Source organism: Dreissena polymorpha, chromosome 7, assembly GCF_020536995.1.
Source record: "Dreissena polymorpha isolate Duluth1 chromosome 7, UMN_Dpol_1.0, whole genome shotgun sequence".
NCBI lineage: Eukaryota > Metazoa > Mollusca > Bivalvia > Myida > Dreissenidae > Dreissena > Dreissena polymorpha.
In genome coordinates this window covers 107,633,082-107,654,239 of record NC_068361.1, presented here as the reverse complement: position 1 = coordinate 107,654,239, position 21,158 = coordinate 107,633,082, and positions in this window count along the sequence as shown.

Here is a 21,158-nt window from a genome sequence, read left to right as displayed (position 1 = left end):
TATAGACTTATAATTAACTATCTGATGAATAAGACCCAACCTTACTTCTTAGCGCGCTTTGTTCTGTTGAAATAAAGCCACAATACAGGTGCGAACATATATTGATTGAAAGTTTACCTGATCAAACGATAACTTAATGCATTCATGCATACTTATCTGTTCTTAAAAACTAATAAGGAACCTGTCTTAAAAGACATAGTATGACCGGTCCTTTTGTTAGCAGCGACATCACTGGTTCATTAATTTCAGTTTCGTTAAATCTTTGGGATGGTCTTAATTATTTAGGATTATAAATGCGTATATGTTGTGAAATAAATTTCATACATAATATCTCAAATAATTCAAAGCTTGATTATGCTTGACATATGTATATTCCTACTATAATGTTAAGTTTCATACGTATGCAGTTATATAAGATTGATTGGTATTTCTTAATAGTTTAACTCAACAAAGGTCATTAAAAAAGTTCGCGTTGTCATATTACTATTTCAGGTGAAGAGTGCTCTATTGGTTGGACCCACGGTCGAACAACAATTGCGACGTTGCTTTTTGTGTTTACCACACAGGAATGCATCGATAAGTGCAACACTATAAAAAATTGCATCGGTAGGTGTATTATAAATTTGTTTGTCTCAAATGTCTTAAATATACGCATTTAAGCAAAACTGCAACGGCAGATGATAAGCGAAACGTCATCTGCAAAAACAATATCTTTATCTCTATAAATAAGTCCAACTTTGATTTGGCATGCACTATGGATATTCCTGATAGAGTGTCCACTTTCATTATAATACAGTGATATAAGATTATATAAGATTTCTGAATATCTAAACTCGATGTTTAGCAGCTCGTGACTTTTAATCATACCAAATATCAAGCCCTACAGCCATCCACAGAATATAAAACCAGTAAATAGCGCAAACGTAAGACAGACACTTTTTACTGGACTCGCAGATAAAAAATGTCAATGCCAAGCATTCTATAGTCCAATTGTTTCGCTAAAACTTTACAAATAGCCCGGATAAACATATTTAGTTTAGAAGCAACTTAGTATCCTTAGCATCATAACCTTGCACTCGTGGTAATTGTTGCTTTGACGTTCAAACATAAAGGTTAACCCCCATGTTCTCAGATAAACCAAAGCGGTACGACGCTTTCATTAAAAGTCTGCATAGGAAATTTTACATAAAATCGTTTAGGCGTGCGTTTGGTTTGTGTTTTATTGTTGTGTAAGTGTGAAGTTCTGTAATCGTGGATCAGTTATCCAACCGGTTTAACCCGAAATGTTAAGCATTTTCAGTTTCAAGGCGGTGATCAGAGTTTTAATCTTTAAGTGTTAAAGATGATTTTCTGTTATCAAAGCAATGTACAAACATTTCTCTACTGATAAAGTTTCTGGAGTGTCGTTGTTTGCTCTATTAATTGAGGGAATTTTCATTAAATCATTTGTACATATAAGTGAAGGCATAATTATTTGATTTACTAACCACCTTCAGCAAATAACCTATATAGCAAGCATCTATAAAGCGTTCATTGATGGCACATATGATCGCTAAAACTGGTAGTTTATTATTTTCTTACTTTAAGCATAAGAATATCGGGAAATCAGAACATATAAAAAATCTTACACACTAAGAAATACCGAATAATGAAACGTTCTACAATGAGAAAAATCTAGATTTAAAAGTAATTGTTAAGTTTAAGCCTTCAGTATTTGGATGACTGTCGACATTACTAATAGCGCCATAGCTTTATCAAAGTGCAAGCAGTGATGAAGTGGTACACGTTTTGTCAATGTTATGCATCTGCGTCTATCGCGAGGCCGTATAATTGAAACAAATGTGTGTTTTTTTTACAGACGCTTTGTACGCCTTTGGAAACAATATATGCGTCATTAACAATATCTATGACCCACCTCCAGATGTTCTTCATATCTCTAAGAGGTGTCTGAAAAGTAAGTATCTATATCTCAAACCTAAATATTAAATGTAAAACTACATGTTGGGCGTGCAAGACCACAACAGAATACAGATTAAACACGTAAATTTGGTTGCACATGAAGCTTTCCTATGAATTGCATTTTGTTACAAATACGGTGGCATAAGGCATTGCATTTGTCCAACGTCTGTACGGAAGTTAGTCCCCTTCGTGTATGGATCAAATCATGCAAGGGTTTAACTTAATCATTTATCGAAAAACTAAAGTAAAACTACAACTAACACAAGGTTATTTGACCGTACGGAAACGCGAATCGAACACGACAACTCTTTGCTAAGAAGTCAGTGTCAAACTAAACAGCAAATTGCAGATAATCTCATAACACAGCTTGTTCTAATTGTAACCTCACCTCGTGTGACAATTTGAACTGATCGTCTTGTGTATCACGAACAACACAATTTGCATCAAAGCCATGCCACAATAAGGTTGCATGTCAAACATAGGGCATTATAGAGCTGTCTGCATCCAAAAGCATGAACCAATTGATTAACAGTGTGCATATTATATTACTTAAGTAAGAATCATACCCCACGTTATTAAATATAATGTCGGATTCATTTGGGAATATAACTGAATTATCCATCTTAATATAGTAGTCTCATAAACTTTAACGTTGGAATGTTGTTCATGATCTTAATGTTAGTTTCTGTTTTCGTTTAAAGTCATTGAATATTCACTTTCAGTTTCTGTAAATTTGACCCTGTCCCTTTCGACCGTGAACCTTGGAAACAATTCATCTGAGCCAAACTCATATATATCAACAGGTTTGTGTATACATGTATCATGTACTTTATCGTCGTTATGGTACATTTCTGATAAAAGATCGACATTAAATGTTACACATTTATTACGGATGCAAGTCCGATAAAAACAAAACATATAACACGTCTAAAAAAAGTATGTTCCATTTTATAAACAACATTTAAAAAACAGCTTTCTTTCAACATGGAATAAATTTCATCTACATCACCGAGTTATATATCACAAACTAACCATCAACAATTTTAACAAGTATTTCATTAGAATGTGGGTGCTTGTTTCTATGTTTAAAACATGCGCATTCATATAATGTGATATTTTTGTTTAAGACCAAATTGTTGTTAATTCCCCAACTACAACCTCGTATGCTTCTGAATCTCAAAATACTGAGACATTGTGCCGATGTCCTACAACAACGCAAAATCAGTACACTACGACAGATTTAACAGTTTCGACCTATTTGACGTCAACGGTAGACCTTGCAATAAGCCCCGCCTCCTCTAGCGAATATTTTACTCCATCAACGCACGAGTGTCCTTACAAAATGCCCGGAATGAACATCACCGAATTCGAAGCATCGGCAATAGCAAAGCAACTTCAGAAAAAAATAACTGTTGACGCAAAAAAACAACCTTGGCATACGTTCGATAATTGACCAGCGCCATTAACGAAAGAAAATCATCAGCCGTTATGGGATGGGTGGGAATTCTCTGCGTCATTTTACCGATTGCTCTGCTGTTGCTTTCCGATTGTAGAGCAATTATATCGCACGTTAAGTATCGTGTTTGCAATGTACACAATGACCAGCATACTAACAGCAATCGATGCACGAATCTATTGAAGGAAATGCATACACGCTAATTTCAAATGGGGTTTGCATGCTTGTGTGAGCGAAAGAAATATGTTCAGAATGTATTGCAGTAAAGAACAAGCATTGTAAACACATAAAAGGCTTTAATGTACACGGAATATTAAATATCATATTTCAATTTGCTGGTAATTAATTTTGTTTCTTATTGGTCTTATTGTGCTCTTAATTTTGGTCTTAATGTGCTCAATAGCTTTGTATTATCATCTGATTTTATGGTAAATTTTGACAAGATTGATGGCATTACGTATGCTTTCGAAGATCAGTCGTTTTATCAAGACAAACTATAAATTCCCATGGGCTGCAACCAGATTTAGGTTGTTATTAATTATTTTTGGCGGTGATTATTAATCATTGTATTAATATTATTTTTGTTCCTGAAGAAAATTGCTTAGTGATTTACTGCTATTAATCAATGTAATAAAATATAACTTACTTGCCATCTGCAGAATTACTTTCACAAATCACATTAATCACAAATTGTTTCGCACTGTTGTTTTTTTATTACCAACCCAACTAGAGACGTCCTAGATAAATTGTATAAATTATTATTCAATATTGTTGCGGATTACAAATCATACAAATTGAACATTACACACATTCAAACGTCTGGCAAAGACGGACAAACGATGATAGATATTTATGCATATTGAACACGATTTAGATGTCTTGGGTATGAACATTGTATTAATGCAGCGAAAGGAAATGTATTATTCTAATTAAATTTTTGTTATTTTTTTGTGTTATAACACACAAATAGAAACTCTAGTTGAAAAAGCCGTAACGTTTATCCTCTATGGACAAAAAGTAAACTCCATAAAATACACTGTTCAACAAATTAAATCAACATTTTCATGTGCATGTATTAGGTCCATCTTTTTCATGTAATGCAAAGTCTATGGTGTGTCACCAGAGCGAAGAAAGTGATAATAGCATGTGTATTCTTAATAAACATGGACGACGAAGCTATTATTAAATTTCGGAACTATTACAAGGAAAGACATAAAACATCTACCATAACTTGCAAAGTGTATATCAAATAAAGACTGCAGAATATGGTGTAAGATAGAACCAACATACTAAAAACATGTTCTTGTTGATTGCCTGTCTATTCTCATTCAATGTATAACATGTTTGTGTATATAGTAATGACCTAATAACATGTTCCATATACCACATATCTGCTCTTGTATTTACTTTTTTGTGTTGGTAGGAAATTACAGTAGAATTATAATAGTAGTACGCAAGATTTAATAACGTCAATTATTTCATAATATAGAATTCTGCTTGTATACGCCATTTTTATACTTATATTAAAGCTTATACAATTACAAAAAGTTTCATGCTATTGTAATGCTTACTTTGAAATATAATTGACTGTAGAAAGTTTTTGTACCAATCTGATTGTCTATTCTTATACAATATAATTATTAACATGTTTGTGTATATACTCTTCATAACATGTTGCATGTACTATTTATCTACTAGTTTATTAGATTTGTTATATGTTGATGAACAATTCCAGTTGAATTTTAATAGTAGTTCGCAATTTATAATATTGTATCCTGCATGTATATGTCATGTTTATACTTACATAAAAGTGTATACGATGAAATCAATTCATCTGAAAGAATATACAATAACAGAATAAACTAAACCGCAACCAACCTTTGATGAATTGATATGTGCTTTACAACCATTTTATTCAGTAGTTTGAAAGTCACCAAACAATAGCCATTTCTTCGACGGTAAAATACATTAATATTGACGGTGTAATTGAACATAAACGCGCATTTATGGTGAACGGTTCCTTTTTGTTATTTATATGCAAAAAGATAAGAATTTAACAAAACAATATACTCAATATTACGTTGTTCTCTTGTAGATGGAACAAAAACCATGTACAATGGAAACTTGGAAACCATAATGTTTTGTTTGAAACATAACATTAATCTTAATATCTATCGTATATAAAGACATACACTTATGGACACTTTTCATGGACAACACTTTCATTAACTGATGGTAACTCACTTAAGTAACTATGTGGTTGTAGTTGTTTTCTTATAATGTATTCAAAGTCGTATTGTTATGTTGGCTGTCTTATATATATTGTTCTTTGTTGCTGTGTCGTATGTGATACGTTGTCGTGCTTAATGTAATACCGTATACATCATATTCTACTCGTTTCAAATCTGAAATGCTATTGTGCATATTAAATTGTTTCGTTTAACACTTCAAGGGAACCGTTAAATGTATGCTGGTGTTTTTTTCAATTATCAATAAATTGTATGTGTCACTAAATTATCACTTATTATTGAATATGATATGTTACATATTTTTTGTATCTTCATAAGTAACAAAGTTCGCAACATCTTTATAACTAAAAACGTGGGAATCAAATAAGTTGCATAGAAATTATAATATTATTAACACAAAACATAGGGCCGTTTATAGCATTATTTTTTTTTTAATTATGTTATTATATAATTTAATAAGCGTTTTAAATAAGTTTACCTCTGTTTGATTATATTAGTTGTATTTTATTTACAGACAATCATCGAAATCAAATGGTGGAGTGCATCTATCAGCAATCTTAAATATCGTAGAATGACGAAAGTAACACATGCATTTAGATAGGTTGAACCTCGCCATGTTCAATGAAACGATTAATAGTCCATTTCGTCGTCAACATGATCAGCAACAAAATAAAACCCTTTTTGTAGAATGGCGATCAGTAAAACGATGTTTGTAGAACGAAATATTAATGTTTATTTCACGTGTTCTTTTTCGGTTTGAGTAGAAACATTTCAGTATATTAGGGAAAAAGCATGGTATGCCCAATGGTCATACTTTTTATCAACAATGGTCGCGTACACAATATTAAGGCTGTTTTTACAGAACTATTTGAAAGTAGTGTTTAGAAACTCTATAAAAAAATGTTATTCAAAACTTAAGTCTCAAAATATTGAACACATATTATTTATTTGAAATCCGATCTTTATTCACCAACCATAATTGAAAAAAGATTGAAGCCGGTACGATAATAACGTTGTGTAAACATTTAACCTCACTTTCCCTGTTCAAGATGCGCTGTGTTGCATCTCTACTACATGCTCATTTACACAAACTAAACACAGTGTAATTGTTTATTGAACATTGTCATTGTTATATGTTTTTCATAAAGTATAAATCGTTTTTTGTTGACTAAAATTTATTATCTGGTATGAAAATGTATGATGGATTGAAGTGGTTAGCATATAATTTACAACGTTGGTTTTGTAACATTATTTTATGCTCATTCAACTGTGCAAATTAAACGGGCACTATGTTATAAACCTCGCATTTGCGTAAATATTTAGATTCAATATTTGAACGATTGGTACCCATACAAAACGTTCTGTGAAGGTATAGATGTTGGTGTAAAATCAGTAAATATATAATGATGCACAACTTGGAAACATTAAACTATTGAAAATGTTATTGCAACAACAGTGATATTTAAAAGCAAAAGCAACGGTGTAATACTTGAACGGTATTGATTTTTACAATGCAATTGCCTGATACTCGATAATCATTTTCATCTTTAGCAATTTTAGTTTCCAGTGTGCCTATGTTAGAAAAAAGCATCACTTGAAAGTCAAAATATCATTCGGTGGCCTCAATAAAGGCAATGAAGGCACTTCTGTTACAATCGATGAACTCGACTTCAAAGAATTAAAGGATAATTAACGTCTCAACATATCTTTGAGAAAGCGCTTTTGTAAGTTCATCGGAACACCTTTGAATAGACAAAATCCGTTTTCAGAGTATATGTATTAAAAATGTTTTGTTTGCCTTGTTCTTACTTCTTTCGTTTTCTAATGGATGTTGATATAATATTTACTTTTCATTGAGACTTGTTTTTATACATTTCTAGCTTGTTCAGAGCATTTCATCAAAATTCAATGTGTTTGCGTGCTTAATACATAAATGGCGATTGACGTTACGGCCTATTTAATAAATATACATCTATTCTTTAGTTAAAATCAAGGCACACCTGTACAAACGACATTTCTGATTTTAACCGTCTCTTAACTATTCATTGAAAAAGCACTATAAACGAGTTCATCCAAACATGTTTACATCCATTTTCTGAGTAGTTGCGTCTGTAGGCATTTATCTTTTCATTGTAGCGGGCACTCGGAAATTCGTGTAACTTGTGTATCTGGTTATAATATTCTATATATATATATATATATGATCTATAATACGAATCGTAAATTTTGTTTACTAAGTTGTATGTAATGCGATATATATCGTCAACAAGTATTTAAATATAGTCCTCTGAAAGGACTTGGCATATTTGCATATTCACATGAATGAACTTTAGGTGACCATGTAATTAAGTTGTTCAAATCTTTCCGGTCCGCTGCATGTGTAGGTCCTTACTACTAAAATAGTTTGATTGTGGATTAAAAAATCTTCTTATGTGATTTCGTCTGATTGGTTTGTAAGATCTATTATTTGTATCGACAATACAAATTCAAATCATACACGTGGGTTCAAACCTGGCCATATTGCTGGGATCACATGATCTTCATAGACTTAAACACACACAAACACACACGCACGCACGCACGCACCCACGCACGCATGCACGCATGCACGCACGCACACACACACACACACACACACACACACAACGTTTACCCGGTAGTTTACCTCTACTTGATTAGCTCTAATCATACACTGGGTTCACAATTATCTGTGTCTTAAAAGATCTGCTTCCGGGAAACCCGTTTTATACAAGTCTGCGGGTTTCTGGGAAAATTTTCTCCTCATAATATTGAAATTAATATTGTTACATCGACTTTTGTTGTTGTCTTTAAACTTTTATATGCACAGATACATTGTACTATTTGGAACTCGGCTAGAATATTTTTGTATACAAGAAAGCAAATGTCTGCACGTTGTACATACAAAGGAACTCGGAGTTTGGTAAGGTCACTCCCAAATGAGCCAGTACGTTAATAAATGGTATAATGTGTTGAGGTTAATACATATTAACTTATATGTATTGTTACTCCGCATATTTTGTTTATACAGAAAGCTTATGATGTACCACGTTGATTTGACTATTGGACTTAATCTCTGTCAAACAAGGTAAAAGAGTACGTTGTTTCGACTTTTCATGAATAGCAATACGATAATTGCGTAATATATACGAGCATGTTAGCAATTCTCCAATCAATCAGTTTCAGACTACTCTATTGAGAATTCTGCAATCTCAAACACATTGCCTTTATCTCTGGTTACAGTAACAATGTCATTATACAGTTTCTGCAAAACAGAGACAAGGTTTCCCAGATCAGCATGGTAAGCTACATGCATCAAAATAAATTGAAGAACTTAATCATCATCATAATCATCATCATAATCATCATCATCATAATTATCATCATAATCATCATCATCATAATCATCATCATAATCATCATCATAATCATCATCATCATCATCATAATCATCATCATCATCATCATCATCATCATCATCATCATCATCATCATCATCATCATCATCATCATCATCATCATCATCATCATCATCATCATCATCATCATCATCATCATCATCATCATCAACAACAACAACAACAACAACATCAGTACCATTATCATCATCACCATCGTCATCATAAATCCCTTTACCGGTTTGGCCGTAAAGGAAAAGGGAAAGACGACGATGCAGAAATCCTCCTCCAGTCAGGTCTGTTGTGTTTTGCAGAGAGTGATTCATCCATGGGAAAGGATGCCCACTATTTAAATTCTCCATTCAGACTTTCTTAAGGCGGCTTAGACGTCGACCTCCCTCTAGCTTGCCCTGGAGAAAAGTCTTGCATAGAGAGTCGTGCCTGGTGACTTGTCCAAACCAAGGCAACTTACGTCGTGTCACCTTCTCTTGTAGGGGCTCTTGTGGACCAAGCATTTCAGTCATGTTCCGGACGCACTATTTGGTCTTGTGCTCCGTATAGGAGATGCGTAGCAGTCTTCGGCTATTTTTATGTTCAAATGCCTGTACCCTGCAATCTGTGTCCGCGTGAAGCGTCCAGGTCTCGCAGCCGCAGAGTAGGATGGAGACTACGAGAGACTTGTAGAGCCTGTACTTGGTGGGGACGGTGATGGAAATCTTGTCCACAACCTGCTCAGTCTGGACATTGCTGCGGGCGACGACATGACAATTCGTATTCGGACCTCAGCGGTACGGATACCGTCCTTGGACAGTGTTGCGCACAAGTACTTGAAGCTGGTCACTTCCTCTAGCTTCTCGACGTTCATGGTGATTTGTGCACTGGAGTTGGTCGTGCTTTTCATCAAGATCTTAAACTTCTCCATGCTGAACTGCATTCCGAATGCTATTGCTCTTTCATGGAGTCTGTTGATGAGATCATGCTTCTGTTCACTGTTGTTGCCAGCCATAAGGCAAATATCATCAGCGAATCACAAGTATGAGATGGGTCTTTCACCGATGGAGATAGAGGTGTGGTGGTCATGGCGAGTCTCATGACTTATTTTTTAAGAGGTTGGGAGAGAGCAGACATACTCTGGGCAAAATATTTAATAATAGTTTGAAAACGTTTATTTAAAATCAGTTATATTCAATCTATTATATTTTTATAGATCAATGAAACAACTATGCATTTTCTGTATTGTATTTGACATTTGTCGTGAAACTGTAAATAAATTGCGAATTAAAACGTGTATAATTAACTTTCAACGCAATCATGAGTGTAAAGAAAACGAAACATTTCGAACCTGCCATTTGTTAACGTTGTAGCGACTATGGTATATGAACAGCATTAGAGCCGTATGACAGCTGCAAAACTCGCTCTTATGCGTGCTTTCTCATTTTGCATATTTAATAAACTTTTCAAACAGAAATTACAGAGCCACATCAATACACATACTATGTTTGTTGGATATTGTTTGCTGTTTTAAACTCATATTAGGTAATATCGCGGAGATTTAGTTATCCTTACCATGTGCTCATCGGCGAACTCACGTATTCAAGTGCTCTTACGACTATGTGCTCATACCTACTTTCGGAAATCATCATGAATTTATTGCCGTAATTAACGAACAAACATGCCCAAGCTTATTGAATTTGACAAAAAAAAAAACAATAATCAAAAGAGAAAAATTATATGTTCATGCACATGGGCATGTGAAATCACGTCCGTACACATAGCATCATTAACGTAGGAAAGGAAACAACGAAATATAAAGTTTGGTATGATATACATGTGAAATTAAAGAGCATGGTGTATTTAAAGAGCATGTCAAGTTTTGAATTTATATGTTATAACCCACAAACGTTTCACTGTAACAGAACGTTTTTTTTAAGATAAGTGGTACAGAAAATACACGTCGAATATCTTTTTAAATATATTTCTTGTTATATTTGATCGAATGTAACACGCCTCCCAGTTTTGCTGAATGGATCAATATCCCAACGGGTACTACTTCCCCGTACCCCCAATTTTTTTTTTCGTACCAAATTTTTTTTTCGTAACGAAATCTTTTTTCAAAACCATTTTTGGCCATAATTTTTGTACCCCAAATTTTCGTACCCATTGTTGTCCAACTTAAAATTTTCGTACCCACATACACAATTGTGGTGATGTAGATAAACTTAAAATCGATGCTTTTATATCAATTCTCTTCAAAAGCATCGTCACACCAGTCAATCAAGCTTGAATAACACAAACAACATCTAAAAAATACAATATCCAAAAGTGGTCGTCCGAAAGACAGGCTTCCGAATAAGGAACTTACTTTACACAAATTCCATATTCGGAGGCCATAATTTCGGATTCTTAAATTCGGATCCGTCCCGCATAGCGCAACATTTTATTCGTTATTATTTGCGATATTTGAAATATTATGTTGTTAATATGTTATTTATATCTCTGATACAGTTCTTGAAGTTTTATCTGACCATAACCTCTGGAGAAGACTTTCCGATAGCTGACTTCTAGACATGTTTTAGATATCCCATTCCGTTTTCATACGTAAACGGTTACGATGTGATATGATTAAGGATGCAAAGCGATTTCAATTATTCACCATCAAGGGAAGACTGCATCGGAAGCAGCGGTAAAGGTGCCTCTAGTAGACTCTAATGTTTAATCAAGATATCAATGTCCTTATTTTATAATTCAAACATCTATCGCATACTGGCTGTAAACGTGTGTTTTCTTAATATATTTGTTTATGTGCGAATACGCGTTTTCACGGTCATACAGGCCAACGGTACATCACGTGAACGTCAACATCTGCACACGATTATTGACCGTGGGATCTACAAAACGGCGATTACCTCGACGGTAACAATCTTTCGTCAATCTTTTTGCAACAGTTGCGCTCTGTTTTCGTACCTGATGTCATATAACTTTCGGACAGTGCTGTCGTCAGTGCGACGTCACTAACGTCACCATCAAGGCAAGACTGTACCGGAAGCAACGGTCAAGGTTCCGTTGGAAGACTAGAAAGTCTCGTCGAGGTGCCAATGTATTATGTTTTTCAATTAAAAAACAAATCGTATACTGCTGAGAAAGGAACTGGGTTATCAATTAAATAAATCTTCCATACATAGAAATGTACTGCAATACATAGTGTGATACCCAACGTAAATTAATAATGATTTTCTTTGATGTATTGGTCCTTTGGTGTATTTTTTTTCAATTTTTAAGTATGAACATGCCAGTTCGTTATTATAGTTGAATAAGGCAAAAAGGAACCAGCTCCTTATTTCTTATTAAGACCGAATAAGGAACTTGCTGACCATTAAATAAATCTACGTACACATATCCTGCAATTATTTTTGTTAATCCAACCTACATTTAAAATGATTTACATTCATTCAATTTTGATTTTGGTTATTTTAATCTATTTTTAGTAATAAAATGTCAGTTCCATATTCCTTTTTCAAACCGATAAATAAAACCAAGAAAGAATGTACTACAATAAATGGTTTTAATACCCAACTTACATTTATAATGATTTTAATTGATTTATTTGTCTCGCATGGTTCATTTTAATATAGTTTTAGTAAATAATGCCAGTTTTCCTTATTCGATTTGAATAAGAAATAAGAAATCAGTTCATAATTCCTTGTTCAAACCGAATAAGAAACTGGGTAATCGTGAAGTTAAAATAAGTAGAAATGTGTTGCCGTAAATATTTAAGATATCTTACCTATATATACAATGATGTTCATTTAATTGTGTTACTCTTTGGATCAATTTCATTGATGTTTATGAAAGGAAATGCCAGCTCCATATAAAGCTTGAATAAGGATAGGAACTGATTCCTTTTTCTTATTCAGCCGAGAAAAAGGATTATAAAAACATGTTGAAATGCACAAGATTGCATTTTTATATAACATACATGTAAAATAATGTTATAGGCTTAAGATTGTGTAAATGTGAATTAGCATTCGAAGTAGAACATGCCAGATCGGTTTAATCAAGATTTATGCAAGCGCAAAGAAGAAACCTGAATTTTTGACCTAATATACATAAACTTTATATATATATTCTATATAACATCGTGCTTTAGACTGTTTTATCATTTGTTTTCATAAGACGACACCAGTGTTGTATACTCAATCACTATTTGAGACTTTTCTGCTAAGTGCAGTTCCAAAAGCGCATGCGGAATATACGTTTAAATTTTGAAATATAAATTGAACGCCTTTATTTGAAGGTCCCTTTTTCTCAATATTTGACTAAAGATGAAATTATAAACGTCATTGAAAAGACAAATCAATAATTGTAATCTTCACTAGTTTTCGTAATTTGGAAATAAGTAATGACAGTAGACCTTCGATGGTGATGAATGAATCAATATGTGTTTCCAATGATCGCCATGGAGCATTAGCGTTTTTATACTGAACTTATGATGAACTCTGAGTAGCTGGTGTCTACAACTATCACTTGCTTTATTTGCACTCGCTGTTCTGTTAAATAAGGCAAAATAGAAGTTCTGACTTATATTTCTTGAATATATATAATTACAAATTATGACTGAATGTTTATTTTGACAAACGCATACGTTACTAAGTTCAGTCTAGAAACAGTCTTATAAGGCATATCATACGTTTAAGCTACCATGCAATTTATTGAGAACTCTATGTTTATAATTGCCGTCAATAGTCAGTTAATTTGAGTTTTTCTATCAAAATCCTTGCACTCTTTCACACGGACTTTATAAGGGACACGTTTGTTGTTTAATTGTCTATATGTATTGAACTAAAAAGTCCTTTCTATCGTTGCCTTGCTTTCTTTGACTAGGCATGACATTTTCCGTTTCAAAATAATTAGACTATTTTATTATTTATGAATATTAAACTCAACTAGGCGACCTTGGACCCTCGAGAAAAATATTGTTTATTATATCAGGGTACAAAAAAATCGGGGTTTTCAGGGGGTTATCCACAGGCTGAAATGAATGCAAACACACCGTTAAGAACTTTATTTTTGCAAATATCTCGAGTTAATGAAATACATTTGCACAAATATTTAGTTCGGTGACAAAATTTCACGTTGCATGAAGTATAATCGTGCAGTACATGTTAATTTTTTTTTAACAAGAACAATGGCTTATTAAATAAAGTGCGTCTGATGTATTTTAAATTTCCATAAGCAGCATACACATCTGTCTTTTATGCACTTTATGTTGAAATTCTTATGATAAGCATCAATTACCGGTGTACTTACATACGTCTATTAACGTTTTATTGGGAACCCAACAAAGTCACGTGATCCTGCACCCTGTATATTCGGTTAATCTCATCAAGTATGGGCACACTTTTTCAGCGGAAGAGTGCTTTATCGATTGTATCAAATGTCGAAAGAAAGAATATTACGGTAGAGTATTATCACATGTTTTATTACAGTCGCAAATATACGTCAAGAAGCGAAATTCCAATAACAACAGTAGGAGCTATCTCTATAAGCAGTAAGTTGCCTTTAAAGCCACACACTTTGAAATGAAATACATGTTAATTAATACATATAGATGCAGTTTGAAAATGTACAAAATTGTCATTACATGTATAGCCTATTTAGCAAGTAATTTATTATTGTTTTCAATTTTAAAACCTAACGTTGGATTTCTATACGTATACGTCCATTTCGACAAACGCGATTATTTTTAAGTTTTAAAGCGCAAAAAGACGGGTTTCAAGAAGACCTTGTTACCACCAGATATATTCTAATTTGCATTGATAAAATTACATGTTTAGCCATTTTAGCAAGTTATTTATTATTTTTCAAACGGTACCACTTTTAAAACCGATAGTAGGATTTCTAGACGTATACGTCCATTTTGATAAACGCGAATATTTTTAAGTTTTTAAGGGCAGAAAGACGGATTTCTACCTTGTTACCACCAGATATATTCTAATTAGCATAGATGAAATATGTTTATTATTTATACTTTAATTAACTATTTCATGTATTTCATTTCAATGTGTGTGGCTTTAATAATAACAAATACCAAGTTCCAAGACCAGCACGGAGTAGCAAACAAATACACACCGTTAACAGAGAACTGTTGTGATAATTATATGGAAATTGATGCAATTCCTAGCGATAAGCAAGTAGAACGTATAAAATCTTATCACACTTTAAGTGCTATACCATGTTTGCTTTCACATTGAATGTAATCGGAACCAAATAATGATCGGGTGCTCGAAAAATTACTATTGTTATTATCATGTACATCAATAATGAAAAATTGTTGTTTTATTTAATAATTTTTTATCCAAGCACAGAAGGTGACGAAGTCGTAGAATCGATTTATCGAACTTCAGTGACCTATCGATTCTTAGTAACAGACATCGTACCCCGTGCCTCGTATAAAAAGTGTTCGGAAAGTATATATGCCCATTATTGTCAAGAAAGCTCTCTCGTCAGAGTTGAGAAAATACTTATTTGCCAGCTGATCTGAAACTGCCTTTAGGGCTTCATACACTGATGAATTTAGATATTTGATAGTTTAAGCACAACGTGTGTCTCCGTCTGTTTGGTGGTATTGTCCACCTTGTTTATTATCAATGTGGCGGAATGCTACCCAGACGAAACCCACATAGGATTTATGCAAGGTACATGTTTATTTTACACTAGCCGTTACATATTCATCGTGTCTGTAATATTATGCTTGTATTTTGCATTATAATTATAAGTTAATCAAATATTTAGTTTATCGTAAAACATAGTAGTTGTCCATAGCATATATTGCGATTGCTGATAATAAGTAGCTTAATATTATGTTGATTGTGTATTGATAAAAGGCAAATAATATGAATAATATACTAAATGTGAAGGGAGGTCGCTTTCCGTGATGATGTTTTATTCTTTGTCTCTGATATCATAATACAAACTAAAATTAACTTCTTTAAATTGCGGCGTGCTCTTGACTTTTTTCTTATTAATTATACTCGTAGTAAATTTCCTTTTGTCTTCGTAAGTGCATCACATCTTTGAATGTAGCTCCGAGCTCTCAATAGGTGTAAGAATTATAAGGGAAATCATAACTAGTAGAATCAAATTTCATGGATGCTAATTTATTGTTACGGTTTTGTGTGGACATTGTATGGAAGAATTGCACTTTTATGTATCTGGTTAAGTATGAAAAAATGGGTATAATTTTTCTAGACAGTTTGTTTATACAATGATAAAATTTAAAACAGTGAATACTCAATAAGTATAACTGAGATCTACTGTTGATATAATCTTAAATATACACACAAATAAATCCTAAACGGACTTCTAGCTGTTGGCGCACAAATTCTCTCGAAGCTTTTTCACATATTTTGACATGTATTGAAGTGTGTAATTAAATGCTTTATATTCATACATGTAAATATTGGATCTAAAATGTTCAGGTAAAAAAAAATAGAATTCAATAAAAAATAAATAAGTAACCCTCAACTAGGCTCGAACCACTGACCCCTGGAGTCCTAGAGTAAAAATCTACAAGTTAGAAGAATCGGCCATCCGTTCTCATACAATGAGGGATGTATTTTATTCTTTATGTAAGCAATCTTCGTAGTTTTTTTTTTCAAATATAACGACAACAACAGAACTTTCCAAATTATTCATTCGTTTCGCGTTACAGCGTTTTATAATTTTCAGGTTTTTAAATCGTCTAAAGATGCATATAATGGATATTTAAAAACATGGTTAATGTTAAGTATTACTGTTTCCTCACAAATATCATAACTAAAACTAAAATATTCGAATCTGAAACGACTTATTTAAATGTTGTCAATTTACCCAAACCTGAAACGGCCCCTTTAAGTTTCCGTATGTAAATAGCTATGTAAAGCTAATGTTGGTTGTTTTGTGTATGCTATGCCGATTTGAAATGAAATTCAGTATCTTGTATCACGCTTTTGTTTCATCTTAGTTAAACGTCACATCGTTGGCCGTTAGCGCTTAACATGTTTGTCGTCGGGCTTTTGACGAATTAAACGCAACGTTGTTAAAATTTGCGCAGAGCAATCAAACCTTCTACCGTTAAGGTTGATTGTCGAATGGGGTTGAAGAACATTTGGAAATTGGGGGCATACGCTGCTTTCTTATGTATTTACGCATGACATAAGAGTAAACAAATAATGACCTTACTCTGGAAGTTGTTCGAGTTTCAGATCCCCTACTTTTCTGGGGTTGCAACTCAGATTATTGTTAAAAACTATTTCAGAATCACACAGCTGTTTTTATAAAAATACCAATATTGGTACATTCAATGGGCCGCATCATTTGTACGGATACATTTTCCAAAGATATTTTTTTGTATATTCGAATAACAACTATTGGTCAAATCAAGTGTTGATTATTACCAGGAACTTTCCAATAGCCTGTTTGGTATACTGTATTTGCAGAACATCACCCAAACCGAGTAGTCGAGTTCGTGTATTATAACAGTAGCAGGTCATGGAATGATGCAAGGAACATATGCATAGAGATAGGCGGAGACCTTGCCATGTTCCAGGACAAGAGGGATGTCCACATTGTCACCAACATGTTCAGCAAACACAACAACACTCTGTAGGTGTCATAGGCTAAATTAAATGAGTTGCCAAGCGAAGTTCTGCAAAGATACGCATGTTTTCATGTCCCGAACAATATTATCCATCGTAAATGTCGACTTTTGAAATGGTATGCTAGTTTAACCTATAGAATAATGATTTGCACTTGAAATATTTTAGCCGCTTTCATAAAAAATGGGCATGTCTTTTTGAGAGGTATGTTTCGTAAACTCGTTTTTGTTCGATGAGTGGCCATAACATATAATTGCTAGATATTCCACCATACAATTGCATGCATACGATAGATATGGGTCAATTAATTAACGCATCAATATACCTGATTCAATTTAAGGTTGCTTCAATCATACAGCCAATGTTTGTAATAAGACTATACTAACATATTTATTGCCCATACTTCTTTAATACTAACGCTAGCTTATTCTACCAACTGATGATATGATTTTGATATAATTTTGATTTTACATAATTTTGATATATGATTTTGTTCAACAGACTCCATAACTACTGGATCGGACTTTGTGATGGTCTTGACAACAAACCAGTCTGGGCTGGCATGTGTGAGGAAGCAAGTCCGCATTCACTGGAAAACTACGACATTGTATCGACGAGCAATGCTCTTGAAACAAATAAATGCTTCATCCATCAAGCAAATCTTTTTCACAGAGGGATGAGAAAAAATTGCGACACACAAATGCCTTTTATGTGTCAACGTTATTTGGGTAAATTTAGAAAACAACAATAAATCTGACAACTGACCGATTTTTGAAAATGTTTAGCTTTTGGTATAGCATCTTGATTTAGGCTTCCTATACGAGGTCCTTATTTTCTGCTACATTTGTAAAATTATGGACACAACATCGCCCTATACTAAATCACATGCGTCTGGCATTGATGCATATTATATTTAATCTTAACTATAAACCTTATACAAACAGCTTTATTTCATTTGCATTGGAAATTGCCAAGAAATAGTAAAATAATTGTAGCGACAGTAAAGCTGCTTTATTGTTAAAGCGATGATTATATTATTTCTACGTTGCTTTCAGTTAGTTGTTCCATCAGTAGCCGAGTAAGATCTGCATTTAAAACGCGTCCGTTTTATTTTTTCATACCAGCGATCGAATTATTCAAATTATTTTAAGCAATAATCCATTATTGTAAGAGTGGATAGTGTTTGTTGTTTGGAAAGAGGTAATGATTATGTTTCAACGATGATAACAATTTCCAATGATCGATTGGTAACATTGACTCGCCTCAATCGATCGTTCCTATAATAAACTTATAATAAACTATCTGAGGAATAATACCCGACCTAAACTCTTAGCACGCTAAGTTCTGTTGAAATAAATACACAATACAGGTACGAACAGATATTTATTGACAATATAACTGAACATACGATAACTAAATGTATATTCTTACGTACGTATCCGTTCTTAAAAATAAATACAATTAATATAAAAGACATAGTACGACCGGTCCTTTTTTCAAAGCCGACACTACTGGTCAATTAATTTCAGTTTCGTTCAATCTTTGAGATTGCCTTTATTATATAGGATTACAAATGTATACTATTTATATGTTGTGAGATAAATTTCAGACCTATCTCAAATATATCAAAGATTGAATAGGCTTGCCATATGTACATTCCTGCTTTATTGTTCAGTTTCATAATTATGCAGTTTTACAAAATTGTTTGGTATTTCTGAATATTTTAACTCGACAAAGTTCATAAATAAGTTATTTTTGTCATATTCATATTTCAGGTGAAGAGTGCCCTAAAGGTTTGACCAACGGTGGAAAAAAAAATGGCTGGGTTTATGCTTTAACCAAACAGCAATGCATCGATATATGCAACGATAATATATACTGTACCGGTAGGTGTAATGAAATGTTCGTCTTAAATGTCTTAAATAAACGCATTCAAGCAAAACTGAAATGGCAGATGATAAGCGAAACTTCAACTGCAAAAACAATATCTTTATCTCCATAAATAAGTCCAAATTTGATTTGGCATGCAATATGGATATTCTTGATATAGGGTTCAGTTTCATTAGAATACAGTGATATAAGATTATATAAGATTTCTGAATATTGAAACTCGATGTTTAGCAGCTCGTGACTGTTAATCATACCAAATATACAACCCTACAACCATATATATATATATATATATATATATATATATATATATATATATATATATATATATATATATATATATATATATATAACACAAGTAAATAGCGAAAATGTAAGACACATTTTACTGGACTCGCAGTTGAAAACTGTCAACGCCAAGCATTCTATAGCCAAAACTTCACAATTTGTCCGGATGAACATATTAAGTTTAAAAGCAACTTAGCATCATAACCTTGTTCTCGTGGTAATAGTTGCTTTAACGTTCAAACATAAAAGTAAACACCCATGCGCTCTGATAAAGCAAAGCGATGCGACGTTTTCATTAAATGTCTACATAGGAAAAATAATATAAAATAGTTAAGGCGTGCGTTTAGTTTGTGATTAATTCGTGTGTAAGTGTGAAGTTTGGAAATCGTGAAGCAGTTATGCAGCCGGTTTAAACCCGAATTGTTGAGCATTTTCAGTTCCAAGGCGGTGATCAGAGTTTTAACCATTCAGTGTTAAAGATGATATAAGGTTATTTTAGTAAAGGGAAGACATTTCTCTACTGATGTAGTGTCCGGAGTCTATCATTTCAGGGCACTGTCATTAAATAATTTGTACACATAAGTGAAGGTATGTTTATTTGATTTACTAACCACTCACAGCAAATAACTGACAAAGTAAGCATCTATAAAGTGTTGATTGATGGGACATATGATCGCTAAAACTGGTAGTTTAATACTTTCTTACTTTTAGCATATTACTATTGGAAAGTGAGAGCATATGAAGTACCTTACACACTAAGAAATATCGAATAATAAATACGTCCTACAATGAGGAAAATCCAGATTTAAAAGTTTTTGGATGGCTGTCGACATTACCTTAGCGCCGTTGCGTTATCCAAGTGCAAGCGTTGGTGAAGTAGTACACGTTTTGTCAATGCTATGCATCTGCGTCTTTCGCGAGGCCGTATAATTGAAACACACTGTTTTGTTTACAGATGCTGTGTACGACTTTCGAAGCTTTGTATGCGTCATTTTCAATAGCTATGACTCGTCTCAAGATTTTTTTTATATTGCTAAGCAGTGCCTGAAAGGTTAGTATTAATGTCTCAAAACGAACTATTGAATGTCAAACTACATGTTAGACGTGCAAGACCAAAAATGAATGCAGATTGAACACGTAAATTTGGTTGCGAAACTTTGGACAGAAACGACCTCTTTAAACACTTTCCTATAAATTGCATTTTGTTACAAATACGGCGGCATATGGCATTGTATTTGTCCAACGTCTGTACGGTAGTAAGTCC